This window comes from Squalius cephalus (assembly GCF_949319135.1).
Source record: "Squalius cephalus genome assembly, chromosome: 21".
Taxonomy (NCBI): domain Eukaryota; kingdom Metazoa; phylum Chordata; class Actinopteri; order Cypriniformes; family Leuciscidae; genus Squalius; species Squalius cephalus.
In genome coordinates this window covers 31,638,457-31,658,748 of record NC_137142.1, presented here as the reverse complement: position 1 = coordinate 31,658,748, position 20,292 = coordinate 31,638,457, and the positions used below count along the sequence as shown (strand labels likewise).

Genomic DNA, 20,292 nt, shown 5'->3' with positions numbered 1-20,292 from the left:
AGAATTGCGAGATATAAAGTCAGAATTGCGTGAAATAAAGTCACAATTGCGTGTTATAAAGTCAGAATTTGACTTTTTTTCTCGCAATTGCGACTTTATATCACGCAATTCTTACTTTATATCTCAGAATTCTGACTTTATATCACGCAATTGGGAGATATAAAGTCAGAATTGCATGATATAAAGTCGCAATTGCGTGTTATAAAGTCAGAATTGTGAGATATAAACTATTCTAAGGTAAAAAAAAAAAAGGCCGTCTTTTTTTCCCTCTTAGAATTGGACGTTAGGCCTATATCTCACAATTCTGAGAAAAGATGTCAGAATTGCGAGATATAAACTCGCAATTATGCGTTATAAAGTCAGAATTGCATGATATAAAGTCAGAATTCTGAGATATAAAGTCAGAATTGCGTGATATAAACTCGCAATTGTGAGATAAAAAGTCGCAATTATCTTTTAAAATGTTTTATTCAGTGGCGGAAACAAGCTTCCATAGAGCAGAGCTATGAAGCGCCAGACTGGACAAAAGCGAAGCGAACTCCGCGAGCGAGCGACACTGCGCGAGAGAGACGTCCCGATGTGCATACTATCCATGCTAAATAGTATGTTACATTAGTAATTGTCAATACTATTTAGGGCAGATAGTATGTAGCCTACATTGGGACGCAGGGCTAGTGTGTCCGAGAGCGCGCTCGACAGTGCGCGAGAGAGACCGAGTGTGTCCGAGAGTCCGCGAGCGCCAGTGCGCGAGAGAGACCGAGTGTGTCCGAGAGTCCGCGAGCACCAGTGCGCGAGAGAGACCGAGTGTGTCCGAGAGTCCGCGAGCGCCAGTGCACGAGAGAGACCGAGTACGTCTGCGCGCGAGAGAGACCGAGTGTGTCTGAGCATTAGTAAATTGGTACATAGTAATATATAATTACTTTATACCATGGGCTGTTTAAATACTCGATTCTGATTGGCTGGAAGGTGTGCAGTAAAACCGTTTAATGCACAGGTAGTTCCAGTCAGTTTGATTACAGTTCGAAATTAATCCGCTACATTGGTAACCATAGTAACACAGATACACTTGCAAGCAGAGTGAGAGACGCATATGAAAACGTTTAGGTAGGCTTAAGCAACGAGGGGACTGTAGCTGCTAGACTTTAAAGAAGAGATCGACGCACACAGGTAACGTTAACTCGTGCACGCATCTCTCTCTCTCTCTCTCTCTCTCTCTCTCTCTCTCTCTCTCTCTCTCTCTCTCTGTTCCTTCTCCTTCAGTTCTCTGTCTCTCTCTTTTAATAATGAATTTAAATAAATGTGAATTCATTCAAATAAAAGCAATCCGATGGCTCTACTTTATTTAAAGCGGACGGAGTGCAAGAACTGACGAGCCTAAACTTAAGAAATAACCGTCATTTTTACACGTCTGTTAAAAAATTACACTGTAAACATCAGTTACAGCTTTAACTTATTTTTAACTTGGCAAATAACCAAGGTATAAGCGGGATAATCCACGGCTAGCCATGCATTAAAGAATTTTAATGCACTTCGTAGAGGCAACCACCCTCCGCTTCGCGTCGGGTGGTTCTTCGCCTCTACGTCGTGCATTAAAATTCTTTAATGCATGGCTAGCCGTGGATTATCCCTTACATATAAGAGGCATGGAAGTTCAATAAATGGAGAACAATATAAATAAAACCAACAATTAAATTCTTACCACTGAATTAGCAGACTGTGATTTGAATCAGATAGACAGAAGATGAAAACATTTTCTTGCCTGTCCCAAGCCTACCACTACAAGGAGAATATTTTTTCCACAATTTGCAGCACTGATTTTTTCATTCTTTACTCTAAATGACTCAAAGAAACTTCACTATATGCTCGGAAAGGATGAGCTGCAAAATACTTTACACACCATACCTGGTGGTCAATACATTGTATTTGTTTTTAAATTTTATTTTATTGTATATTTATTTTATATACATTGTTTTTATAATTAATATTAGGATAGACTAGAGATATTAGCTTCTGTTATCATTATCATTATTATTATTATTATTATTGTTGTTGTTGTTATTATTATTAACTATTATCCGACTGCACAAGACTTGTCTTTTGTGTGCATGTGCTTGTCAAATAATGTCAAACATTTTGTTAAAGATTATAACATCTTTTTTTTTTTCAATATTGATTTTTATTGGTTTTATGACAACAACAACAACATAACAATGAAAAAAAAAAAAATCATATACACCCACCCACCCACACAGAAAAAGGGCCAGAGTACATTACAAATGACATAAGTGCCTAAAATAATTACAAAGAAGAAAGATCAAACACATAAAGATTATAACATCTTTGACAAAACCCCAAAAACCATGTTTGTGAGTGTGTGCATCTGTGAGTGAGAGTTTGTGATTGTGTGCGTCTGTGAGTGAGAGTTTGTGATTGTGTGCGTCTGTGAGTGAGAGTTTGTGAGTGTGTGCGTCTGTGAGTGAGAGTTTGTGAGTGTGTGCGTCTGTGAGTGAGAGTTTGTGAGTGTGTGCGTCTGTGAGTGAGAGTTTGTGAGTGTGTGCGTCTGTGAGTGAGAGCTTGTGAGTGTGTGCGTCTGTGAGTGAGAGTTTGTGATTGTGTGCGTCTGTGAGTGAGAGTTTGTGAGTGTGTGCGTCTGTGAGTGAGAGTTTGTGAGTGTGTGCGTCTGTGAGTGAGAGTTTGTGAGTGTGTGCATCTGTGAGTGAGAGCTTGTGAGTGTGTGCGTGAGTGAGAGTTTGTGAGTGTGTGCGTCTGTGAGTGAGAGTTTGTGATTGTGTGCGTCTGTGAGTGAGAGTTTGTGAGTGTGTGCGTCTGTGAGTGAGAGTTTGTGAGTGTGTGCGTCTGTGAGTGAGAGTTTGTGAGTGTGTGCGTCTGTGAGTGAGAGTTTGTGAGTGTGTGCGTCTGTGAGTGAGAGTTTGTGATTGTGTGCGTCTGTGAGTGAGAGTTTGTGAGTGTGTGCGTCTGTGAGTGAGAGTTTGTGAGTGTGTGCATCTGTGAGTGAGAGCTTGTGAGTGTGTGCGTCTGTGAGTGAGAGTTTGTGATTGTGTGCGTCTGTGAGTGAGAGTTTGTGAGTGTGTGCGTCTGTGAGTGAGAGTTTGTGATTGTGTGCGTCTGTGAGTGAGAGTTTGTGAGTGTGTGCGTCTGTGAGTGAGAGTTTGTGAGTGTGTGCGTCTGTGAGTGAGAGTTTGTGAGTGTGTGCGTCTGTGAGTGAGAGTTTGTGATTGTGTGCGTCTGTGAGTGAGAGTTTGTGAGTGTGTGCGTCTGTGAGTGAGAGTTTGTGAGTGTGTGCGTCTGTGAGTGAGAGTTTGTGAGTGTGTGCGTCTGTGAGTGAGAGTTTGTGAGTGTGTGCGTCTGTGAGTGAGAGTTTGTGAGTGTGTGCGTCTGTGAGTGAGAGTTTGTGAGTGTGTGCGTCTGTGAGTGAGAGTTTGTGAGTGTGTGCATCTGTGAGTGAGAGCTTGTGAGTGTGTGCGTGAGTGAGAGTTTGTGAGTGTGTGCGTCTGTGAGTGAGAGTTTGTGAGTGTGTGCGTCTGTGAGTGAGAGTTTGTGAGTGTGTGCATCTGTGAGTGAGAGCTTGTGAGTGTGTGCGTGAGTGAGAGTTTGTGAGTGTGTGCGTCTGTGAGTGAGAGTTTGTGAGTGTGTGCATCTGTGAGTGAGAGTTTGTGAGTGTGTGCATCTGTGAGTGAGAGCTTGTGAGTGTGTGCGTGAGTGAGAGTTTGTGAGTGTGTGCGTCTGTGAGTGAGAGTTTGTGAGTGTGTGCGTCTGTGAGTGAGAGTTTGTGAGTGTGTGCATCTGTGAGTGAGAGCTTGTGAGTGTGTGCGTGAGTGAGAGTTTGTGAGTGTGTGCGTCTGTGAGTGAGAGTTTGTGAGTGTGTGCGTCTGTGAGTGAGAGTTTGTGAGTGTGTGCATCTGTGAGTGAGAGCTTGTGAGTGTGTGCGTGAGTGAGAGTTTGTGAGTGTGTGCGTCTGTGAGTGAGAGTTTGTGATTGTGTGCGTCTGTGAGTGAGAGTTTGTGATTGTGTGCGTCTGTGAGTGAGAGTTTGTGAGTGTGTGCGTCTGTGAGTGAGAGTTTGTGAGTGTGTGCATCTGTGAGTGAGAGCTTGTGAGTGTGTGCATCTGTGAGTGAGAGTTTGTGAGTGTGTGCGTCTGTGAGTGAGAGTTTGAGTGTGTGCGTGAGTGAGAGTTTGTGAGTGTGTGCGTCTGTGAGTGAGAGTTTGTGAGTGTGTGCATCTGTGAGTGAGAGTTTGAGTGTGTGCGTCTGTGAGTGAGAGTTTGTGAGTGTGTGCGTCTGTGAGTGAGAGTTTGTGAGTGTGTGTGTGAGTGAGTTTGAGTTTGTGAGTGTGTGCATCTGTGAGTGAGAGTTTGTGAGTGTGTGCGTCTGTGAGTGAGAGCTTGTGAGTGTGTGCGTGAGTGAGAGTTTGTGAGTGTGTGCATCTGTGAGTGAGAGTTTGTGAGTGTGTGCATCTGTGAGTGAGAGTTTGTGAGTGTGTGCGTCTGTGAGTGAGAGTTTGAGTGTGTGCGTCTGTGAGTGAGAGTTTGAGTGTGTGCGTGAGTGAGAGTTTGTGAGTGTGTGCGTCTGTGAGTGAGAGTTTGTGAGTGTGTGCATCTGTGAGTGAGAGTTTGAGTGTGTGCGTGAGTGAGAGTTTGTGAGTGTGTGCATCTGTGAGTGAGAGTTTGAGTGTGTGCGTGAGTGAGAGTTTGTGAGTGTGTGCGTCTGTGAGTGAGAGTTTGTGAGTGTGTGCGTCTGTGAGTGAGAGTTTGAGTGTGTGCGTCTGTGAGTGAGAGTTTGTGAGTGTGTGCGTCTGTGAGTGAGAGTTTGAGTGTGTGCGTGAGTGAGAGTTTGTGAGTGTGTGCGTCTGTGAGTGAGAGTTTGTGAGTGTGTGCGTGAGTGAGAGTTTGAGTGTGTGCATGAGTGAGAGTTTGTGAGTGTGTGCGTGAGAGTTTGTGAGTGTGTGCGTGAGTGAGAGTTTGTGAGTGTGTGCGTCTGTGAGTGAGAGTTTGTGAGTGTGTGCGTGAGTGAGAGTTTGTGAGTGTGTGCATCTGTGAGTGAGAGTTTGTGAGTGTGTGTGTGAGTGAGTGAGAGTTTGTGAGTGTGTGTGTGAGTGAGAGTTTGTGAGTGTGTGCATCTGTGAGTGAGAGTTTGTGAGTGTGTGTGTGAGTGAGAGTTTGTGAGTGTGTGCATCTGTGAGTGAGAGTTTGAGTGTGTGCATCTGTGAGTGAGAGTTTGTGAGTGTGTGTGTGAGTGAGTGAGAGTTTGTGAGTGTGTGCATCTGTGAGTGAGAGTTTGAGTGTGTGCATCTGTGAGTGAGAGTTTGTGAGTGTGTGTGTGAGTGAGAGTTTGTGAGTGTGTGCATCTGTGAGTGAGAGTTTGAGTGTGTGCGTGAGTGTAGTGTATAGAACAAGTTCTGATGTTCAAACAAATCCTGTTAAGTTTTCTGATTTATATTTTTCTTTATTTTTTATAAATTATTTATTGTTCTGACAGCTCAGGTATATGTGTATATGTGTGTGCATTACAACTAATATTACAACTGATCAAAAACAAAAGTCACTAAGATTAGAACATAAGGTCCCACTTTATATTAAGTGGCTTTAAGTACTATGTACTTACATGTACTTACATTGAAATTAATAATTTGATACAATGTACTTATTGTGTACATACATGTTTTTACATTGTACTTACATTTTAAAAATTCCTGCAGGTAATTACAACTGTAATTAATTTATGTAATTACATTTGTAATTACACAGTTGACCCTTCCCTTACATCTTAAACGTACCCAATCCACCACACCTGTCCCTAACCTTACCCGTATCACACCTCAATAGCAGCAAAAGTGTTTTACAATACAACATGAACACAATAAGTACATTGTACTTATTTTTTGATGTAAGTACCTAGTACTTAACGCCACTTAATATAAAGTGGGACCAAGCATAATTCTGAGAAATGATGCTATTAATATATATCTGAATAATTTTTGCTCTAATAATTATATAAGGACCTCGATGCGAAGCAGAGCTTGAACATCTGACAGCTAAATACCACGACAATCATATTTAAATTATAATTTTAAACAATTATAGGAATTATTCAATTCAATATTACATTTCATATACTTAAATGTCATATATATACTTAGTATACTGTATAGCATTTAATATTTTTATGACAACATAAACCTTGTCTTGATATGAAGAGTTCAGATGCAAAAGCCTCTAAGTGCCATCTGAAATTTTCTTCTATGATCATTTTTATCAAGCTCGCCTCGTATATTTAAGTTCAGTAATTTCACTTCAATGACAATTTAAATAACCTTTGAATTGTCATTTAAGTGAAATTACTGAACTTGATCAAAATGATGATTCTAGAAGAAAATTTCAGATTCTGAACTCTTCATATCATCTTTTCTTGAAATAACCAAACATTTGAATTGCTATTCAACAGGCAAGCATCACAATTACACACATCTGAATACATTCAAAAACAGTTCTAATGTTTCAAATTCATCTTCATTCCAAGCCACTAACAATAACAGTGGCAGCAAATGTGTTTCCAGTTTTCGCAAGGATTGTGTGTGCCAGCGTGCTACTTTCCAAATGCATTTAGGATCATGCCTGAGTCTATGAAAATACTGGCTAGTGAACATGAGAGATCGGAACCCACAAAAAGAGGCTTGAATAAAACCCAAATAAAATCTACACATAACATGCCATTTTAACTTTTTGTTTATAAAACAAACATGAAAAACCCAGTGATCTTTTCTGTGAAATTTTTCTTTGAAACATTTCAGGCATCTCTACAAGCTAAAATACTCACTCATAGCATCATCATAATGCCTTTGCATGGATTATATTCAGATTACCTAAGTGCAAACCGCTCTGTGCTCTAAATAAAAGAAGAGAGTAAAGAGGTGAACTTACACAGAACCCAGGCACCGAAGGGACGAGTCTAAACTGAATGAAAAACTAAAAATCTGAAACTTCTTATAGAATCTTTTCAAGCCACTCCTCAACACCACAATTTCCATTTTAGGAGAAGATGACTTTCAAGACATGCATAAGCAGACCCACACATGCGCGATAAGATTCATCATTTGTTTATCTTCACCATCAAAACGCTTGAATGCAAAGTGTTCACATTCAACGTTTGGATAATTGCATATGCTTACAGCTTCGTGTTTGTTGCTTCCGTTAATTTAAGTGAATTTAATATTTCTATCAGTGCATTTATAACAATGCTAAAGGAATAGTTCACCAAAAAGGAAAACGTTTCATCATTTACTCACCCACAGGTCGTTCCAGGAATGTACATGGTTATTTTTGCTATTGAATAAGCTCTAAAATGATTAAAATGCACACACACAAATCACCATTAAAGTAGTCTAAATGATTGTGTACTCTTTTGCTTTTAATGTGATGCTGAATCAACACTGAGTGCACATTAAAAGCAGATAATTTGATCCCGTCATGGCCTGTTCCAGACAGTACCTGTATCTGTGGACATTTCCTCTCAGTCTGTGGTCCGTCAGCAAGAACACAAGACAGAATTCTGGCTTCAGATCCCAGCTGCTCTTCCTAACAACATGAACCTTGACTAATGCAGTCTGTATACAGATAAACACAAATAGACACGTTCCAACACCGCATGTAAGGCATACTAAACACATAGATAAGCATGAAGTGACCATTTTAACCATTCTTTATGTCAGGCAAGAGAAGCATTTTATAATATGTTAGAACCTCATTTAAAACATGGTAATTCACAGAAACATTATCGGCAGATTTATTCATCTTTTTACTGGATTTGATTCCAGATGGAATTTGATTAGCTCGGGTTCAGAAATTCTGCTTGGATGTGTTTAGCGTTGGGTTGGTTAAATCTTATTGAAATCGAAAATAGCTTGGCTAATTCCTTCATTTGTGCATCTTTAACACTGTTTTATTTATATGGTTAGTTCTCAACGGGTGGATCATCAAGGTTGTTCTGACAGGGTCGATTCATCTTTAAGGAGTTTAAGGAGATTCTTGTTTAGTTTTGTATGATAAACAGTTTGGAACTGTGCTGGGTCACCACTTGATGTCCAATGTTAAATATCAGAAGAAAAAGTCTTGGACAATTTCATGAACAAGAGGAATCTTAAAATGAATAAAATTCCGTGACATTGTATTTCCTTGACATTGAATTTCATATGTATAACATTAACATGATGATTGTGAATATAAATGCATCATAATCTCATGTAGCCAAACATTTTGACTTCTGCCTCTGACTACATAGCAGATTAATCTGACCAATAACAGCCCACTTAAGCCCTATTCGGACGACGGGATTAGTTTTACAAGATGTGATTTTACCACAGGACCTCTGTAATATTACAGGTGACATATCATGAAAATCTGACTTTTTCCATGTTTAAGTGCTATAATTGAGTCCCCGGTGTATCTACCAACCCAGAAAACATGAAAAGTGACAACCCAGTAACTTTGTTTTCGTGTCGCTTTCGAAAACCAAATGGCGTCGCCGTGGGTGGAAACGTGCAGATAAAGGGGCGGTAATATTATAATAAGATCCCCTTCCTACGTCAGAAGAGGACGAAATCTGATCAGCTTATTTTTGGACATGCTTGCAGAGAAAGGCTTACGAAAACAAAGTTACTGGGTTGTCACTTTTATAGTGGTTTGGAATGGAATAACGAGAAATGAAAACCAGCTCGTTTATTCGTTTCTTAGTTTAGTTTAAAAAACGAAAAATGAGATTTTGGCTCAATTTTTCGTTTGTGGTTTACAAATCGGTTTATGGGTTCGCTATTTCATTTGCACACGTGGGCGGCGCTGAAACGCCCCTTTCATCTGATTGGTCAAAACGCTCCGCCTTCAGTAAGCTACGAGCTTTTCTTTCTGTCAGGCAGAATAAGAGTCAGTACGAGTGCGGCACTGACAAATGCACTTTAATAAAATAATGTCTGAAACCACCACTCTCTGTTAAAGTAACAACATGTAGTTTTTCAACCTTCATAATATATTTCCAAGACCCTTGTGATGGTACATCGACTTACAATAGGTTGAATGAGACGTCTGCCAGAGCCTGACGGGGTCTGTATCGCTTTTACTGGCACTATGTAACTTCGGGGTGCGGGTAGTAACCAGAGCTCAAAAAGAACTACAAAATTCGACTGCTTTACGGCATACGTCACTTCGCCCACCACTTCCTCAAATTCGTCCGTGACAGGCCAACCAACGCGTTTGTTTTCGTGCGTCTGTTTTCGTCATGGCTGAAGCATCAGCGAAACGTAAGAAGTCCAAGGTTTTGTCGGAGTAGAGTCGGAAGAGGAAAAGGGAGAGTGATAAACTGAAAGGCAGGACGAGGATCAATATTGGTCGAGCGTTTGCTCGCTGGCGTGAGCTTATCGTCAGACCGATGCTGACTTGGCCGTCATGCTGTTGAACTAGTAAGTAAATTGCTTGCATAGCCTACTATCTTTAGTTTTTCTAATCTGTTGTCTGCCTGGCTACGTTATGGAAACTATCTGGTCCTCCATTTATCTTCATGAATCAGCTAACGTTAGTAGATGAGCGAATTATCAATCTGGTAGCTAGTAAACACTAACATGCTAGTTTTAGATGGTTAGGATGCTATCGCTATCATTCTCGTTCAGATTTGAGCATTGCAATAGACATGCAAATCGCAAATGTTTGAGTTAAAATGTTTAGTCTACTAAACATGTATAAATTATGAAAGGAGGAAGATTAATAATATTATCATTGCCCATATGAAAAAAACCTGCATGCTTCATATACAGTAACAGCCCGTTCTCATCCCAAGTCGTCATATACTGACGCTTTCAAAATTTCTTCAATATCTGACGCACAAAGCACCCTTTAGCGTCCATATGAGACGCATAACCCTACCACAGACCTAAACCTACCCATAACCGAAGCGTCTCATATTGACGCTAAGGGTGCTTTGTGCGTCGGATATTGAAGAATGTTTGAAAGTGACGATTTGGGGATGAGAATGCGTTGACAGTAACCGTAAATCATTTTACGACAGCGGTAATGGACAATTCCGCTTCCAACCTGTAGGGCGACCGCAGAGGAAAAGTTCCATGTTGTTGCTTTAACTACGCACAATATTTGAAGCAGAAATATGTTGCTGGTCACGTAATTTGTGCTGCTGCGACTTGCAAGTGTGACTTGCAAGTGGAAATAAAAATCAATAATAGGCTGAACTGTACCATGATTTTTTTTTTTTTATTAAGGACCATGTACAATTTCCACCATAAATGTTACCATTTGATGTATTGCACCAGAGTTAGCCACAGGCTAATTTACATCTGCAGTCCATAAAAAAAAAACATACAAACAACTCTCCCCCACCCCCTAACCACACATACACAAAACACATTTTGTCAGCACCACATCACACCACATCAATAGACCCCTTTCCAGTTGGTAAACATGGTGAAGTTTTTTGTGGGCGGAGCTTAGGTGGGGGCAGAACGATCCCTCTGGCCGCTTCACTAACGCTAGTTTGCAAGTTTTGTTAGCTTGTTTTTTAACAATGACTGGAGAAAATCCAATTTTATCTTAATGTGTAAGGTCACTCACTGTCCAGGACCGCGGTTGTTGTTTGCAAAAGTTAATTTTAACGGACGGAACCTGATTGGCTGACCCGCTCAGTCAATGGATGGACGATCTGACAGGATTAACGTTAACGCTACCTCCGGTTGAGTGGCCTGACTTCTACACCAACCCGATAGAGAAACCAAGCATAAAGAGAAACTGAGGGCATATAAATCTTTAGATGTCTATAACTATGTGCTGAATGGTCACGTACAAGACTTGTGTGGTACGATCCGAAGACGACCATGTAAAGAGTGACATTACAGTGCAATTTTAATGATGTGAATATTTTCTAGAAATAAAAATTCCAGATACAGCAAATTCATTTTTTTAACTATGTATTTGATTATTCTTTCTAACCAGGTTCTTCAAAAAGTCGTCACAATCAAACACAACAATGTAGGCTATACAATCATAGACGATTCACAATCACAATAGTTTCGAAAACATTATGCAATAAAATTTCAAATTGGAGCCTGTACTCCGTCGATTCTTGCACCCAACAATACAACATTTAATTATAATAATAATATTTTAAGCTCCTTATTATGTGTTCCCCATGGTTTTGCCTCCAGCTAACGCAGTGACGTAATTGTGACGTCGGCGCAAAAGGGGTCTATATGTCCGTAACATGTACCACTCTCATCTTTTATTTACATCAAAAGGCAGGTAGGTGTGTGTGACATATGTAGGCTATAAATAATTTTAAAAATGTAATAGAAATAAAGTTTATGTTTATGAATGTAAGCATGTGTTGCCTCCTCAGTTCACATGAAAAGAAAGGGACAGAAAAGAGAGAAGCTAGAATCAGTGAACGTACATTAATACTGACAAAATTACCAGGTTTGGGATTAATTAAAATCATGTCGGTTGAAGAGCATGGCATACCTTTAAAATGTTATTAGTTTTATTATAAAACTAATACAATTTTATTACATACTGAATTGGTCGATGTTTCTCTGAGTTTTCTATGTTGGCTTAAGAAAGCCAGCATATTTAGGGCCCAAGCCCTGAAAGGGCTATTGTTTCCGGAAGGATTTTTATTATTATTATTATTATTATTATTATTATTTTTGCCACTTTTGGGGCCCTTAACATGCTCAAAAACTCTTGAAATTTTGCACACACGTCAGAACATGCGGCCATCAGAACCTGCGGCCTGCCGGACTGAAGCTGGTACCCGGGCGTGGCAGGGGGGGCCTATTATCCTTATATATATATATATATATATATATATATATATATATATATATAGCTGCGAGCAGCGATGGAGGGCCCAAGCCGGTGACACCACCCTGGTGCCTTTAGTGTAACTTTTCAATCAACCTGCATATTTTACCAAACTTTATCCAAGTAAAAGATGAATGGGAATGAACGAAATCAATAGTTTTTTTTTCTTGTGAGGTAAGTTAATGTTAACGTGCACATTCAGTCCATGAGAGACATTTTATATTATCTGCCGGTGTAATTTGCCGCTCCGCGCTTATTTTAATCGCCTTTTAATTTTTTAATTCTTGTCTAATTACTGTAAACGTGCCTATGCAAACCAAGCGGCAACCTCCCAGTCTCTCTCTTGAAACCAACACGGAAGTGAATTCAACGGCAATTCATCAACTGGCCGCTTGAGGCTGGCTGCAGAAGTGAGTCAAATCTGCATCTCCCCCATGTTAAAATGCCCAACTTTACAGCAGAAAAAAACACGCTTACAGCCTAGTGCAAAAAGTGGCTTTGGTCTATATAGCTTATTTTTCCCTTCATGACAACTGTGAGGGGGGTGAATTTTTTTATAACTCATCCGTTTAATTTATATTAAGCCTTAAATTTCTGCATAATTAAGGGTGTCCACTTTTGAGTGACAGGTGGATTCCCGTTGGTGTGGTCATTAGTCATCATTAGCCATTTGTCTGCTGTCTGTTAGCCGTCACGTTACCTCAGCTCATTGTCTGACTGTAAAAATAAATCAATCCGGGAGTGACGCGCTGCCAAGATGGCGACGGTCGGCCACGCCCACTTTAGGCTTCAAAACCATAGACAGTATAAGAAATGGACACAGCGACCCCATTGGATTCAACGGAGAAAAGTGAAGTCAATTAGAAGCACTCACTTCCTGATGGCCGAGCGTACTGCGCAGACTCAAACTGAGCTTGACGACGTAGATGTGACGTGAGCAACCCGTCTGTCTTCTAGTAGCTGTGCCAAGAGAAATCTGAATCATTCCCTTCCGAAACTTGCAGAGACGGAGAGTGTGAGTAGGAGGTGTTCATGAGCTAGGAGCAGGAGCAACTTTTGCTAAGTTTTCTGATTAATTATTTTGTCATTTTGCCTCCACGTCCCCCCGATTGCGTGTGAGCTTCTCCTCCTGTCCATACGGTAATCTCTCGACTGTGCGACAGAGAGTCGCGTGGTTATGATGCAATCGTTAGCCTATTTCTACAAAAAATGGTTCTACGGGGCCATAACGTAAGCTACAAGGTAATGGAGCCTTTTATACATTTTCGTGTTTCTTTAGAAATAAATAATGGACAAATGGAGTCTTTAAACGCCTCAGATGTAAAGTTATTCGCTGTCAAAGTAACGCCAAAATGAATGGGAGTCAATGGAATGCTAACAGCAGGTGATGGTCTGCTAATCAATGGCGACGCCCGGGGAAGCTTCAATGTTTTATGAAACATTGGCCCCCTGTGCAAAACCGGTCTTCAGAAACCTACGGGTGACGTCACAGACACTACGTCCATATTTTTTTTACAGTCTATGATGCAAATCGCTGCTGGCTTGATCGCAGAACTATTAGCAGCATGATAGCGTCTTGCACTGCATCTGTTTCAGCCATTTTATAACGTATTTTAACGAGAATCGATGGCTTCGGTAGTTATTAACTAGAGAATCTATCTGCTCTTTACAACATGTTTCCTTGTCAGCTCTGCGGGAAAACATGTGATACCCCTGTGATCTATGTGAAACATATGAAAATACACAGCAATGTCTCAAATATTGTATTTCGTTGCTGTAATAGGAAGTTTAAAAAACATGCTGGTTTGAAATCTCACGTGTACAGACACCATAAAGGATATAGGGCAGAAACCACAATGTGCACTACACTTTCCTTGGAATGTCATGTTGGTTTGTGTAGGGCCAAAAGTTCTTCTTTATCTGAGCTTATTTCTCATGTCAAAATGCACATTAAAGAGGGACGAAAAGTCACATGCCCTTTCAAGCAGTGTGGTAAAACATTTACTGTTACTGGAGGCTTAATTGACTCCATTACAGGAAACCCTGAAGCCAGCTGCTCTCAGATTCAGGACATTAATGTTCTGGTGAAAATTCTGAGGAACCAGATGTTGCAACACTTTGTTTTTAAGGAATCTTGCTCTGTTCTCTTGAAATTCCCTCCAGCCTCAGCCATTCAGACAATCACTGAAGACATGCAGTCAATACATGAAATAAATCAGTCCATTTACCATTTGTAAAGCGATTGTCCATCAATATCCCCAGAGCTTTGCGGATCAGCTTCATGATGGCCGAGTTGTACGGAAAGGTTACAGCTCACTTTTGGCCCAGATCAAGACAAGAATAGAGAAGCTCAGTCGGACCACTAGCTTCCGACATCTGGCAGTGGTGTTAAAAGAGGACTCACTGACACATAAGGTTGCACCCGTTTTCAGCCTGATCTTCCTTTAGAGGAGACAGATGTCTCCATTGAGACTAAACGTCAGAAGCTGGAACATCTCTACTGTCAAGAAGGTGCAAAGGGAGCTGAGAAAGCTGAAGTAGAAAAACTGATGGAGACAACTTTCTGCCTGCAACGAAGACAAATAAATAGTGTGCCAGCACCTTCTGTTGCGGAGTTGATGGAAAATCTTTAATGTTCTTTTGTTTTCTTTTGAGCGTAGATTCTGTTTCTCAGCTGCGCAGCAAATACCTGACACGACTCCCAAGTTGCTCTTTGTAGAAATGAAGTTTTATTCACGGCCGGGAGATCACTGGTCACAACAACCAAGTGAATCTCCTGAATAGAAAGATACATGTTCATTTATATCATACAGTTGAGTAAAAATCAATGTCACTCAAGTCTTCTTCACTGTGATTTGTTCTGGTGATTGGTTTGTAATGATCTGAGCTAGTCATATGACTGTTAGTTCTAAGCACTTTTTGTTAAGTATATATGGCCTTTGACCTGAGCATCTTTAAGGTGACGATACACAGGGCAACTTTTTGAGCAATGTTGGTGGGCAATCTTTGTGAGCGATTGTTGCTTGGGCACTTTCCCATTGAAAATGGGCAATACATTTCTATCTGGATAATTTAGATCGGTCGTGGGCCCTGTGTATCATCTGGTTGCCCGTTGACGGCAACATTGCCCAGCAACATTGCTCAAAAAGTTGCCCTGTGTATCATCACCTTTTGTCTGCGTTTCTCTGTACATTAATGTTGAAAATACCCATTACATAAAATATTTCTATCACATCAGCAAGTATCACATTAAGATTTGTCAGTTGTCTTAAATTGTTATCTTTGACAATAGATGTCTGCCACTCCTGCTGACCTCGAAAAGACGGGTAACCTGCCTGTGAGTCCTCGTTTGATCCTGCTTGGTAAGTATATTAGACATGTCTGCAATTTGTTTCATTAAAACAAGGCTCACACAAGTTTTACTATTATGAGAGGATTCACATTTATGTGCTTCATTCTAGAGTTTACTGTCTTTGAATAATATTTTATTGCACTGTGCTGGTTTGAATTTGAGGACATTTTTATTCATCAAAGCCAAGTTTGAGTCTTTACAACATAATCACTACACTTTATTGTTTTGTAAACTTTTTTTCCCTCTCGGAAGCTGGCTTAGCATCAAGTTAAAAACAGCCTTTTTTTATTTTTATAGAGATATTGTAGGTCTTGTCATCTTGTAAGACATGATTTTGTGTGCCTTTTTTACAGGTTATAAAATAATGTATTAATTTCTCACGACCTTTTCTACACCAAGCTCTCCAGAGATCATAGAATAAACATTAATTTATCCATTCCTTTATGGTCCAGGTGATAATCCGGGGCAATGGATAAAACGATGGATGATCAGCCTGGAAGGCCGAATAATCTGCGAGGATGTGCAGCCAACTTTTCTCTCTGGACTTGCTGCATTGTTCTCTTTGTATTACATCTTTAATTTGCAGTACCAAGAGGAAGCAGCATCCACACTGGAATTCCTTCAAAGGTAACAAGTTTGGCTTTATTTGATTTATTTCTATGTTTCTATGTAATATGTTAGTATTAGTATGGTGACAATGGAATAGTTCACCCAAAACTTAAATGTATCCACCCTCAAGCCATCCTAGGTGTATATTACTTTCTTCTTTGAGCTGAACACAGTCGGAGTTATGTAAAATAATATACTGGCCTCCAAGCTTTGCAATGGCATTGAATAGATCCCGAGTTTTTGAAGCTCCAAAAACCGCATCCATCCATCATAAAATCCATTCGACTCCAGGGGGTTAATGAAGTGAAGCGATGGGTTTTTGTAAGAAAAATATCCATGTTTATAACTTTTATAAACTATAATCACTGGCTTCCGGCAACAGCCGTATGCGAGTTCATGAGAGCGTCGAGTTCCGGCGGAAGAATGACCTCTGACCCGACATATGAAATCTTATATCAAAGTCCTTTTCTTTCAAAACGTCTCTTTTTAGACTTCTAATTCATGACTGGCATTTTGTGTTTTGCTCTATCCTCTGCACTTCCGCATTCATCAATTCTAACCTAAGCTTTCGCTACGTCTTCGCCATACATCCTACGTCATGCGTCAGGTCAGAGGTCACCCTTCCGCCAGAACTCAACTCATGCCAGAAGCCAGTGATTATATTTTATAAAGTTATAAAATACAGATATCTTTCTTACAAAAACGCATGGCTTTTCTTCAGAAGACATTTATTAACCCCACTGGATTCATATCGATTAATTTTATGATTGATTGATGCGTTTATTGGAGCTTCAAAAACTTGGCACTGTTCAAACTTGGCCATTACAAAGCTGGGAAGGATATTTAATATAACTCTGATTGTGTTTGGCTGGAAGAAGAAAGCCATATACACTTAGGATGGTTTGAGGGTGAGTAAATTATGGGATAAATTAATGTTTTGGGTGAACTATTCCTTTTAAATCATTGTTCACTGAAGATATTCTCCTCTTATTTTTCAGACGTTTTGTTGGAATTAATCCAGAAAAGGGGACCAAGGCTGCAAGGGGAAAAGTAATGTCCAAAAAATCTGGGAAAACCGTGCAGAAGAAGACCATAACCGTCAGTACCAAAGTATCAAATCTTTTAAAAAGACTTATGGACTTTGAGTGGCACTTCATTTAAAATGTAGCTGACACTCACATGCAGTTTGTTTTCAGAAACATGGTGGCCTGGTGTGTTACATTTTGTTTATACAGAGTTGTTTAGATATTAAAAAGGGCTGGTGTTTTTTTTAATTATTTTAAATAATTACCTCGTTTTAGTGCAACTGTTTTTGGGCTAATGTTTGCTTAAGCCTCATTTGAGACTAGATTTGTATTTTATATACAGGTAAGTCAATTCTATATATTGTGTATTTGTTTGCTTTTTCTTAAGCCATTTTTGCATTTTGATGGGTGCTTATTTGTATGCACTGAATATTACTTACTTATATTTTTTTATTTGCCTGTTTTAGTTCACAATAACTGAGCAGAATGTATCTGGTGTTGTATCAGAATAATAATTAAAAAAAAATCCTAACTTGGCTTTATTCCTTTTTTGTAATCCATGACAAAAATAAAGTGCAGGGTTATGATAGCATGTAGAATTGAAAGTATTGGGGTGTCATTGTAAAAAATAATACTGTAAAAAAAAACAGTAAAAATTAGTTTTATACTGTAGTTGTCAAAACGGTATTTAGCTGTTAATTTCAAAAACAGTAACACACCGTATTTTTACAGTATGATGCTGGCACAGCTGCCAGTAGTTTACCGTTTTTTTACAGGATTATATTTTACAGTGTAGTTTTTGTGAAGACGAGTGCATATCTTACAAAGGTTCCAGTTCTGTTTAGGCTGTTGTAGTTTGTAATGCTTGTTATGTTCCTAAATTTATATAGGCCTAACAAACTTCTATCTATCTATCTATCTATCTATCTATCTATCTATCTATCTATCTATCTATCTATCTATCTATCTATCTATCTATCTGTCTGTCTGACTGACTGAGCTTCCTTTGAGAAAAATAGCAGACCACCTTTTTAAAACTGTTATTTAAAACGGTGGTCTGCTATATTTCACAAAGGAAGCCCATTTGTGCGGTCGTTGGCGTTATATGAGAAGGACATTTTGAATATGAGCCTACTGTAAAATTAGCTGGCTTAAAAATGCGGATTGATCAGTGCAGAGTTATTCCAGACGCCTCCCGGTGCTGTTCATATTGGAATAGTGTAATCACAGATTATGAACAGATGTTTTCAGAGGTGGACAAAGTACACAACTTGCATTGTTGTGTGTAATACTTACAGTACCTTATGCCTCTGAATCTATGTCTGCCTTCCTACCCTCATATCAATATCAAATTTATTTCTAGAACACAGTTCCAGTAGTGGGATTGAATGTGAGATTGAATAAGTGCACTCAATAACGTTCACAATGGTTTCGGACCCCCAAATGGCTGTTCCCTCAAATAGTGCCATATTTAAAGTTTTTTGGCTTTTAGTATGAATATGTTAGCCTTACTGTTATCTATAAGCTGGTGTGCACCAAAACAATGACAAAATTCGCATTTAGAAGACCAAACCCAACATTGAAAATGAAAATCAGTTTCAAGTACAGTAAAATCAAGTAAAGTACAGATACTCAAAAAGTGTACTTAAGCACAGTACTCAAGTAAATGTACTTTATTACTGTCCACCTCTGGATGTTTTACACAACAAGGATATATTCCCATTGGGTTGTTGGGTTTTCATGTTTAATGGGAACTTTAGACATAATGATTTTTATACTGTACAAACTGTGTTATCCCCTAACTCTAATGTAACAGTTATGGGTAGGTCATCTACGGACATCTAATGTTACGGACATATTATCATGGTACAGTTCAGCCTGTTATTGATTTTTATTTCCACTTCCCTTTTATCCAAAGAGACTGAACTATTTTCACTTTATTTATCAATGGGAAATACATCATGCTAAAATAATCTGTCATATACTGTGGCTCACATTAATGGAGTCACACTTGCAAGTCGCAGGAGTACGAATTATGTGACCAGCAACATATTTCTGCTTCAAATATTGTGCGTAGTTAACAGAGAGTGGTGGTTTCAGACATTATTTTATTAAAGTGCATTTGTCAGTGCCACACTCGTACTGACTCTTATTCTGCCTGACAGAAAGAAAAGCTCGTAGCTTACTGAAGGCGGAGCATTTTGACCAATCAGATGAAAGGGGCGTTTCAGCGCCGCCCACGTGTGCAAATGAAATATTGAACCCATAAACCGATTTGGGGCCACACCTATTTGGGTAGGGTTAGGGTTAGGTTAACCGTATAGTACATTTACGTGTGGTCACGTGTGGTCCGGATAACCATATAGTACCCCGATTTGTAAACCACAAACGAAAAATGAAAAATCGAGCCAAAATCTAATTTTTCGTTTTTTAAACTAAACTGTTCTGTCGCTGCTGCACGAGCACTGAACACTGTTTAGAGTCCAAGCCTCAGATGGGACGAGAGCAGTGGATTAAATTTATTTTCAACGGAAATCCACCAGAAACGGATGAATCAGTGTGACTCCACAACAACTATACATACAAAGTAAATGTATCCACTAACCATTCAGAAACGTCCAGGTGTAGTCCAAAAGTTGCAACCTCTTCCTGAGTCGATCCTGCACTTGTTACTGGTTATTTCTTCTGAGATTCTGGATGAGTGACATTATTCGCGTGTTTTGTTTTTGCCGAAGTATCCAAAGCTCGTGTAAGGGTCGGCGTCTTCTGAACGGGGGCGGAGCAGCAGCTCATTTGCATTTAAAGGGACACACACAAAAACGGAGCAAATTTGACAAGCTATAATAAATTATCTAGGCGGTATTTTGAGCTGAAATTTCACAGACACATTCTGGGGACACAATAGATTTATATTAGTTCTGGTCGAATGATTTATTAATTAAATTAATACGATTCTGATTGGATTCTGTTGGTAATAGGCACTAAACTAAAGCTAAAAGAAGTTTTGTGCCTCGGACAAGTGCTTTCGGCCTTCTTTTTGATCTGAATGGTAGGCTATGTGGAAAAAAACTTGAGTTTTGCCACAGACTTGTCCCACAGCCTAGATCCGAACTGAATGCTTTTTCAAGCGCCTCCATAATTTAAAAAAAAAAAAAAAACGTGGAAAACTTTTACCTGAGGTAATTTTTTCCGGACCATTTTACAGAAGGTAAAAGTCGCTGTAATGTTTACCTACATTGTCCGTAATGATTACTGAGATGGCACATTCGGACGGGACTATAATCACTGAGAAGCTCTGGTAATAATTACTTTACGCTTCTTTGTCTGGTTTGCGTCAACAATTAAGCCCCTGCTGGTAAATACCGTAGTCACACCATGAAACACATGCAAAAGTAATTCTGACAAAATAACTTTGCATGCATCACAAGTACATATCA

General features: G+C 39.5%; 1 protein-coding gene and 1 long non-coding RNA gene across 2 annotated transcripts in view; one reads left to right on the top strand and one right to left on the bottom strand.

The window, feature by feature from the left end:
* LOC307149006 (collagen alpha-6(VI) chain) overlaps window positions 1-6,966 on the bottom strand; it is a 40,351-nt gene extending 33,385 nt beyond the window's left edge. Inside the window, exon 1 of the mRNA XM_079855014.1 lies at window positions 6,938-6,966. The gene's annotated coding sequence lies outside the window, so the exon portion shown is untranslated. The remainder of the gene's footprint in view (window positions 1-6,937) is intronic.
* On the top strand, window positions 705-17,391 carry LOC307149007. Its single transcript, XR_013819512.1, has 4 exons — window positions 705-1,167; window positions 15,162-15,231; window positions 15,674-15,848; window positions 16,829-17,391. It is a non-coding gene; the product is annotated as an uncharacterized lncRNA (long non-coding RNA).
* Window positions 17,392-20,292: the final 2,901 nt, after the last annotated feature.